We start from the raw sequence: 9,218 nt of genomic DNA on the forward strand, positions 1-9,218 counted from the left end.
AATACCATTTATTATTATTATTATTATTATTATTATTATTATTATTATTCCATCCATCCAATTTCTCGACCGCTTATTCCTCACAAGGGTCGAGGGGGTGCTGGAGCCTATCTCAGCTGGCTTTGGGCACCCTGAACTGTTTGACAGCCAATCGCATTATTATTATTATTATTATTATTATTATTATTTATTTTTTTATTTAAAAAAATATTTTTATGATTATTATTATTATTATTAATTCAGAAACAATGGCAATTTTAGAATCCAAAAATGACAGTGCATTTGAGTTTGGCAGTGGGAATGGTCTAATTGGTGCAAGTATGTACAGTTCAGGCATTTGACTATTCAAGTATCAACAAATTGGTGGATAACTAACTATTAATTTTTATATTTATGTATATGCAAGGGACAGCATGGAAGTTGCCCGCGTGCCTTGACCTTTCAAATGAGACATTTTTCATTCTGCTCCTCTAATCGGAACCATGTTTAGGCGTCATTCAAGAGAGGCTTCAACGCAAACATTTATCTGCTCATCAAACCTCTCATATCCGGAATCTCCTCATAGCCACGGGGAGCAGGAAAAACCAGATTGGCTGTCAGTCAAGGGTAAAAGACGCTCGGAAGGCAATGGACACAAGTACAGTGTATGAGCATCCTGGACAAAGAAAAACAGACGAGGGGGGATTAGGAATCAGAGGGATTAAGCAGAAAGAGCAAGAGTTTAGGAAGATGTGTTTGTGTGGGTTGGAGGTGGCGGGCACGAAAGAGCAAAATCAATGTCACATTATAATCTAAACGGCACTTCTTGAGCACTGTGCTCGTGGAGCCCTTGAACATGATCATGCGGAAAAGAAAGCCTTTGAGCACAAAGTGATAGTTGTGGGAGGCGGCGTGGTCGTGACTGCGATGTGTGTGTACTCAGTATGTGTACGCAAGTGCAGTGCATGTTTCCATTCAAATTGGAAGTTTGTTTAGAGAAGCATGAGAAGCGAGTTTGCAGATGTGGACGCGTTGAACACAACTCTGCGTATTTCAGCGCTATCCTCCATCAACTGTGACAGTCAAGATGTTTTTTTTGTTTTTTTTCATGTCACTCCACACTTAAAGTTTGTATATGTGCTGCAGAGGAACTACAATATACACATTAGGAAATGTATGTTCATTATCGCATCATGTGTACTCCAGCAATCAAAAAGTCTACTGTGCACACTCCTCTGGATGCCTAGAGATTACAGCTTTGTAGCTAATTTTTCCATTGACAGACCCTGCGTCCTATTTTCGTGTCTAGCGCAAAGAGCAGTCTAACTGTGCGCACGTGTGGAGTTTTCTTTCTTTTGGTATTTTGCTAGGCTAACGCAGATTGAAGGCATTTGCTCTGCTCTACGCCGTTGTTGGAGTGAACGCAGCCAACTCACGGCCAATCAAAGTGGCTCCCCTCATTAATGCATTTAAATATACCACCTTGCACCCCTGATTGATTGTCCATGTGACAACAACTCCGATTAAAAATATTTTTCAGACGCTAACGGTATTTTGCAATGATTCCGAAGGATTGTCGCACATTGTTGACATATTTATGAATGAAACACAATGACATGCACCACACGCATCCATGGAACTCACAATCACAAATTGCCAGATGTGCCGGGGGCGTGTCTATAGAATATGGCGGAACGCCCATCGAGATGTAAGCGCGGTCTACCAAATTTACAAACACGCTACACTAGATTTGTCCTGGCACGAAAATGAAGATGAAATGACAATAAGTGACTCATACAGGACCACAGCAACTGCATGGCAACTGACAAACATTATCATCATAAGGGACATAACAACAGTAAAGCAACTGATAATATCAACATCTTAACAAAATGAACCCATAACCCAAACCAAAACTGTCATAACAATATGTATATGCTGTTTTTTTTTTCCAGGTTCATACTGTGTCCCCCTTTTAAAAGAGAAGACATTGAGCCGTGTTCCCCCCCTCCTTTTGTTTTCTTTTCATCTAAGAAACTTGGGGTGTTGATAGCAACTAGCCTAAGCTTCCCATTCAGTCCCACTCTGTTGGTTATGTTAGTTTCTTGGACGGAATGTGAATACAAAGCCCTTGTGTATTTTTACATACAGTACTTGGCCAATAAAGATGGTTCTAGACTTAAATATACTAGACAAATACACCCACATGGTTGACATTGCTTAAGATGCTAGTCTCGGGCGGAATCCTCGTACCTCCTAAACCGTCATTTTTCATGAGCCCAAAAATAAAATGGCATCTTTGTTTATCCATTAATATTGAATTGTCAAAGCAAGAAAGCGAAGGCCATTAGTCACATAATATCCACAAATAGAACTACATGTACTCCCACACGTTTTGTGCATAAAAAAGTACAATTAAAAAGAAGTCAATGTTGACATGCATGGTTTCCTAAAATCAATGTTTCTTATTTCTTTAAAGAAGGTTCTACAATTTGTGATGCTCTTCAACACAGTGGGGCACTGTTCCATTCTTTCATGGATTTATAAAAGTTGAGGGGCCACTACCATAAAAGTACCGTCTCCACTGTGTATATTGTAAATCTACTTTTGTTGACAATGAGCAGCCCTAAAGTTTTGTAAGTTGCAGACTAATGTGCTGTTTGTTTTTCTTTATTTTTAAACAAAGCCAATGAGAAAGGCTGTGTCTTTTCCTTCGGACCACTGTAGCAAACAAAGCAATAAGGCATCCAAGTGGTATTATTTGCCCGTTTGCAACATATATCTAATTTTTAATTAGCAGTCAGTGACGTGTTGAGTGACTTGATACCGGCATGCAAAATGGAGGTACTATACAGTGTACAGTGGGAGGATCAATAGAAACCCATTAGCTCACATTTACTGCGGGGCATCTGTTCGCAAGTAAAATAGAGCCTGCATACATGCATCTTTTGAGTGTTGGAAAACTTTTGAGTGTAGATAGCTACCAGATGAGCTGCTGCTATTTGTTTAGAAAGCTCTGCCTGAATCCTGAAATATCTTCTCCGAAAGCCCCCAAAAAGCTGGACTGACTGAGGCTGTGTTACGCTCACTGGACGACATGGATGAAGAGTTGCAGCTGGGGGAAAAAAAAAGACAAATTTGACAATGGAAGAATATCAATTTCACTTCCAAGTGGAGTTGAGACTGAAAGTATCCTTGAGGAGAGAAGCAAATGAATGAATCCAAGTTTAAAGTTCATCGAATGAGAGAGAAAAGTGGACAACAACATTGCAGATAATCGACAGAGCAAAGGTTGGTAATTTTAAGAGGTTCATTTGTTTTTGTTTATACTACTTCAGTGATGGAGGTCAACCAACAATTTGGTGAAAATGTATCAAATTCAAATTACAATAAATGATATTTGTACAGGTCTTCTCCGGTCTCCTCCCACATTCCAAAGACATGCATGGCAGGTTAATTGGGCGCTCCGAATTGTCCCTAGGTGTGTTTGTGAGTGTGGACGGTTGTTCGTCTCTGTGTGCCCTGCGATTGGCTGGCAACCAGTCCAGGGTGTCCCCCGCAGACTGCCCAAAGCCAGCTGAGATACGCTCCAGCAACCCCCCGACCCTTGTGAGGAATAAGCGGGCAAGAAAATGGATGGATGGATGGATGGATAATTGTACAGGAGTGCCTCTCTCTCTCTCTCTCTCTCTCTCTCTCTCTCTCTCTCTCTCTCTCTCTCTCTCTCTCAATTAATGGCAATCCCATTAATATGCTCAACACCCCCCCCCCCCCAAACTAAAAAATGATTTTTTTTTTAAATGTGATTTAAGAAGGAAAATAGCATTCTAGCTAACTTAATGCTAACACAATGAGTTGTGTCATAGATAATGACAATGATAATGAATAGACTCAGCCTTGAATTGTTATATTTATTTTATTTTATTTTTATTTTTTTTGATTGGACATAAACAGTTAAGCAACACTGGTAGACTGATAAGGTAACAACACTCATAGGCTTACAGTATATTCTTCATCCTCTGCGACGAACAACTAATACTACCTCAGTCCTAAAAAGCTTCTGTATTATACAGCTCCTGGTGACCAAGACATACACTAAGAGTAGAACAATGCAACAAAACTGATTAATTTCTTTACATTGTATAACAGTATGTCATTATTGTATGTTATTATAAATTACAGTATTGAGTGCTATTTTTCTTTTGAAAAACGCACTACAAATATTTTTGTTGCTGGAGTAGACTAATAGCATTTCCATTCATTTCAATGGGGAGAAATTATTTGATATACGAGCATTTAGAATTACGAGCATGGTCACGAATGAATTAAACTTGTATCAGAACACATAGCTGATTTTTGGAAGCAAAAGGTAGAGCATTTTTTGTTTGTTTGTTTGTTTATTTTTTGGACACTTACCTTATATTGATGTCAGATTTCATTCAAGACTTGTGACAATTAATATTGAAAAATGACGTGTGACATTTATTAGCCCTCCTTATGTGTTCTTAATGCAATCAGATGTGACTGGTGACCTTCTGCATATACTTGGATGCCAATTAGTAATGTTAAAAAGTTACTTAACACACTAACTGTACGGTTAATAAACATTTGATGATGGTGACAGTGTAGACTCTGGAATGAATAATTATAAACCAAATTGACCTCAAAGGCAAATGCTTTGAAAGCTGGCCAAATGCCCTGGTGGGATTTTATTACCGTAAAAAAACATGTATAAAAAACATGGGCATCCCTGAGGAAAAGGAGGGACCACATTTTGCTGTGTACATCTCAACATACTTGGAGCGCAGCACACTTTGCAGGGGTTGACGTCAACATGCTGATGATAATTATGATGATGATGTTTATTCATCTGCAGAGGTGGAAAATGGTTGAATGAGTGTAGTGTCAGAGCAGCAGGCGATCAGCATACGGGCCAGGAAGAGTGAGGTGGTGAGCAAGAGGAGGCTGTGGAAGATGAAGTAAATAGTGCTCTGTGTGGGAAGCAAGAGAAGAGAGAGAGAGCCTCTTATGGTATGTTTACATGCCCGTGCAGTGCATTTGTGTGTCTGCCATATTGGTATATCCGGCCATCCTCAGTTTGATCAATTAAATCAGTTTATTATTTATGCGTTGCTCTAAGTCATGCCATGTAGTCATGCTTTGCAAGGTTTCTCATTAATACATTATTGTTCATCAAAGTATGTAAGAGAGTGACTATAAGTAGATTTTATTGCTCTCTTCCGAGAATGGAAGGTCTGCTATGCTTAATGGAAAACAAATAGAGCCACCAGTATTCTACCATTACATAATGCAGTTATACAAGATCCAACTGTGAAAAGAGACATTATTATTTTTCACTTTCTCTGACTAGGTACGACTGCTTGCTCAACAGGCAGCTCTGTTGAAGCCTCCATGAGGAGCACATTGGGTGAGTACAGTCATCTTCGATGTAGAGACACCAATGAGCAATAAGGGAATATGCTCGACACATATCCTATTTTTTAGGGGTGTTAAAAAAAATCGATTCGGCGATATATCGCGATACTACATCGCGCGATCCTCGAATCGATTCAATAAGGGCAGAATCGATTTTTTTTTTTTTTTTTTTTTTTTTTTTTTTTTTTTTTTTTTTTAGGATTCACACCTTGAGCATGGAAGAATGTTATATGAACGGAACATTAAGCCTTAATATTTTATTTTAATGCTGTTCAAACATGAAACAGATTACAACCTCTATAAGACTGAAATTTCAGATCAATAAATAATACATTTTCATATAAATCTTACACTCTACAAGCTTAATGATTAGTATTTTCTAAATTTGAATGAAAAAAAATCGCAACAATCGACTTATAAATTCGTATCGGGATTAATCGGTATCGAATCGAATCGTGACCTGTGAATCGTGATACGAATCGAATCGTCAGGTACTAGGCAATTCACACCCCTACTATTTTTTTCTGAGAGTAACAAGCATTGTATGCTTTGAAATCATCTAAAATTGAGGGTGATGTTATACATGGGTCTATGGAGAAAATAAAAAAAAATGTTACTAAGGTTGGAGACTAACAAATTACACGTAGAGATTATGTAATCAAATTACAAATAAACACAATTACAATTTTAGCTACATTTGAGAAATCACCACAAAATACTCACCTTCGCCTCTTCTAAAACGATGGTTGTGAATCACAAGTTGTGATTGGCTATCTTTGGTCACCTGCCATCATGCTGCTCTACTCACTCAACTTGTTATTGGTACAGCCGTCAGCTGCAAATTTGCAACAATGTTGCAGGTGCAAAAAGACTATATTGAGTTGAAAAAACAGTAAGCACTTCAGACAGACAAAAGATAACCCACGCCCCAAACATATTAGGCCGACGAAAAGTGTTCACTGGCAGTGAAGGTGCTGTCCACATTGGAGGTTACAGTCAACAATACTGAAGACTCAGTATAATGGTACCAGAGGGATGGGACGCTTTTGACAAACACTTGGGTGTTCGTTTCCATGCTGCCTATTAGAAGTGTTTGTGAAGGAAGGACAGTGTCATTTGAGTCTAACATACGAGGTAAGTTGAGATGTGGAAGCCATTGGAGGATTTAGGAGCAGACAGAAGAAAGTACAAAAGGCGGGTAGGATCATTACCTGGGTTGGGTTGAGAAAAATAAGTCTCCTTGTTATTGACTGGTGACCACTCCAGGGTGTACCCAGCCTCTCCCTCAAACAGGTGGGATAGACTTATCATAGATTTTAATCATCCTGTTGATGTTATGCATTAACTAAGACTTAACCGAACATTGAATGTATTTATTTTTATTTATCTATGATTATCTTACAAGATAAAAATGTGAATCTTCACATATACTGTACTGTATTGAGGTATTTCCCACAGTCACATGGGTTCAGTATCTGGCAAAAATAAAACAAAGGAGAAAAATGAAGCATCTGAACTGTTGCACCCCTGATGATTAGGATGTTAGAAGACAAAACACAAACAACAATGAAGTGTAGCTAATGACACAGCGGGACAGGACACAAGTAAAGGTATGGTGCTGATTGTCAGAGACACATGGAGCATAATAGACACGTGAGGGAGCTCAACAATCAACAGTGGCTCGAATAACGAGCCATCAGTCACAGGAAGCCATTATGGATGAATCTGAATGACACTAATCATTAAGTCCAATCAGAAAAGTCAGAACTACTTTATATTTGCAACTATTGATTATTAGGCTTGGCATGGAGATGGCATGTGAAAATGTGAAAAGTATGGGAACGGACTCCAGGTACCACCTTCCTCTCATCTGGAGTCAGACAGGATATGCTCTAGGTCACCTGTGACTCTAATGAGGATAAGTAGCGTAGAAAATTGATAGATAGAGGAAGAATTGACAGCATAATTGGGTGAACACTTAATGCTTTGATCAATGTAAAGACAACACAGGAATGCGTCCCGATGTGTGATGTAACTCAGAAAGCTGAGGAACTCAGGAGAATTTCTTCAAAGACTCCCAGAAAGCTTTTGATCGAATCTGGTTTAGAATCTGCACGATCAAGGCCCTCTATAACTATACAGCCTATCAGCGAGGTCATGACAGCTTGTGACAAACCACATGCATCAATTTAGACTATGTTTGCAACCTCATTAGTTGATAATGAGCATTTAATGGAGTGAGAAAGAGCTGCAAGGCTTTATGAGCAGAACACCAGTCACACAGAGAAAGTCAGATGTCGTTAGCACCAGCAAGAACGAAATCATCCGATAATTAAAAGTAAAACCATAAAACATACCATGCACATCCGTGACTAGTGTGAGAAACTAATTCAGAAGTTTACATCTTCTCCCAACAATCCTCATTAAACAGATAGCACCTCAGATAATCCAATTCAAAGTCCTTTCTTAAATGTAAATTTAAAAAAAAAAAAGGGAAAAAAAAAAGCATTTTCATGTCTGTGAAATCAGTCGACAGCTAGCGGCTAGGCTAGCAGTCTACATACATCTCTGCAACAACGGATGCAGTAAGATGATTGACTGAAAATCCAGATGTGTCTCAATGGAGTCCAACTACGTTATGGACCATTGCAAAAAGTCAACAGTGGTTTCGTCTGGGAGGGGACGCAAGGCTGGTGAAGGAAAGTGGACAGTTCACAAACTATGGACCAAGGGATGTTCCAACATAACATTGGAGTTATCTAAACATGACTGTGGCAAGAAAAAGGAAATTGCACACTCACATGCGAGGCGAGGGTGAACAGACGTCGCGTTTTGACCGGGACTGCGGCTTTTTGAGCCTTGGGTTGCCTGTGCTGGTGAATTTTGTCAACGTCATTGTTTTGTCTTGGTATTACGCAGGTCTCGCCCCGGTGCCCCGTTTTGTTTTTTTTACCTTCTCACAAAGAGAAGCCCCAAAACATAATCTCCTTCATATTTCACTGCTGTTTTTCTTTTTCCTGTGTGTGCTTCATCTTTGCATCAGTAAACATATAGGCGATGTGACTTGCCAAATAGCTGCATCTGTTCAAAGGATATTTATCAAGAAGAATTGATGCGTCTCAATATGCATTATGGCAACCACCTAATTTAGTGGAATAACACAATTTCTCTAACTGAAGGAGACAGTCGGCAGGCTTTTTTTTTTTGGCCACTCCTCATAAGCAAACCGTTCCCCAAAAGCATGTTTCAGGTCTGTCCAAAGATATTCAATAGGATTTAGATCAAGACTCGAATGAATGAACAGTCGAATGTTTCGTCCTTATTTTTTTTTCCTGCTCATTATGCTATTAGCGGACACATGACCTGCGGCTGAGACTAAACTTTCTGACGCTGAGGAGCTCAGAAAGCTTTGGACTGTCTTGAGATTTCAAAGTAGACTGGCACAGATTCAAAACACTCTGTCAGATCATTTTAGTCCAGGCCAATTTCACAAGTTCCTTAAAATTCAGCTACACCTGAATTTTATCAATTCCTTTTCAGAATTTTGTCAACGTATGAGTGTTTTCAGTGACCATTGTGGCTTTTTATTTTCATTGACTTGAGACGCCACTGTTGTTGAACTTACATGACCGTTTCTAAGTCCCATTTGAGGAGACAATGCAGTGGTAGCTCAAAGACTTTCAAAGTAGGAGGGAATACTACAAGTTGGAAATGACAGACGAGCAACCTGACAAAATGCAAAAGTAAATGTCAAAAAGGAGCCAATGCAAACAGAAAGAGCAGTGGAAAAATCAGTAGCAGTG

The sequence above is a fragment of the Festucalex cinctus genome, chromosome 2, assembly GCF_051991245.1.
Source record: "Festucalex cinctus isolate MCC-2025b chromosome 2, RoL_Fcin_1.0, whole genome shotgun sequence".
NCBI classification, from domain to species: Eukaryota; Metazoa; Chordata; class Actinopteri; order Syngnathiformes; family Syngnathidae; genus Festucalex; species Festucalex cinctus.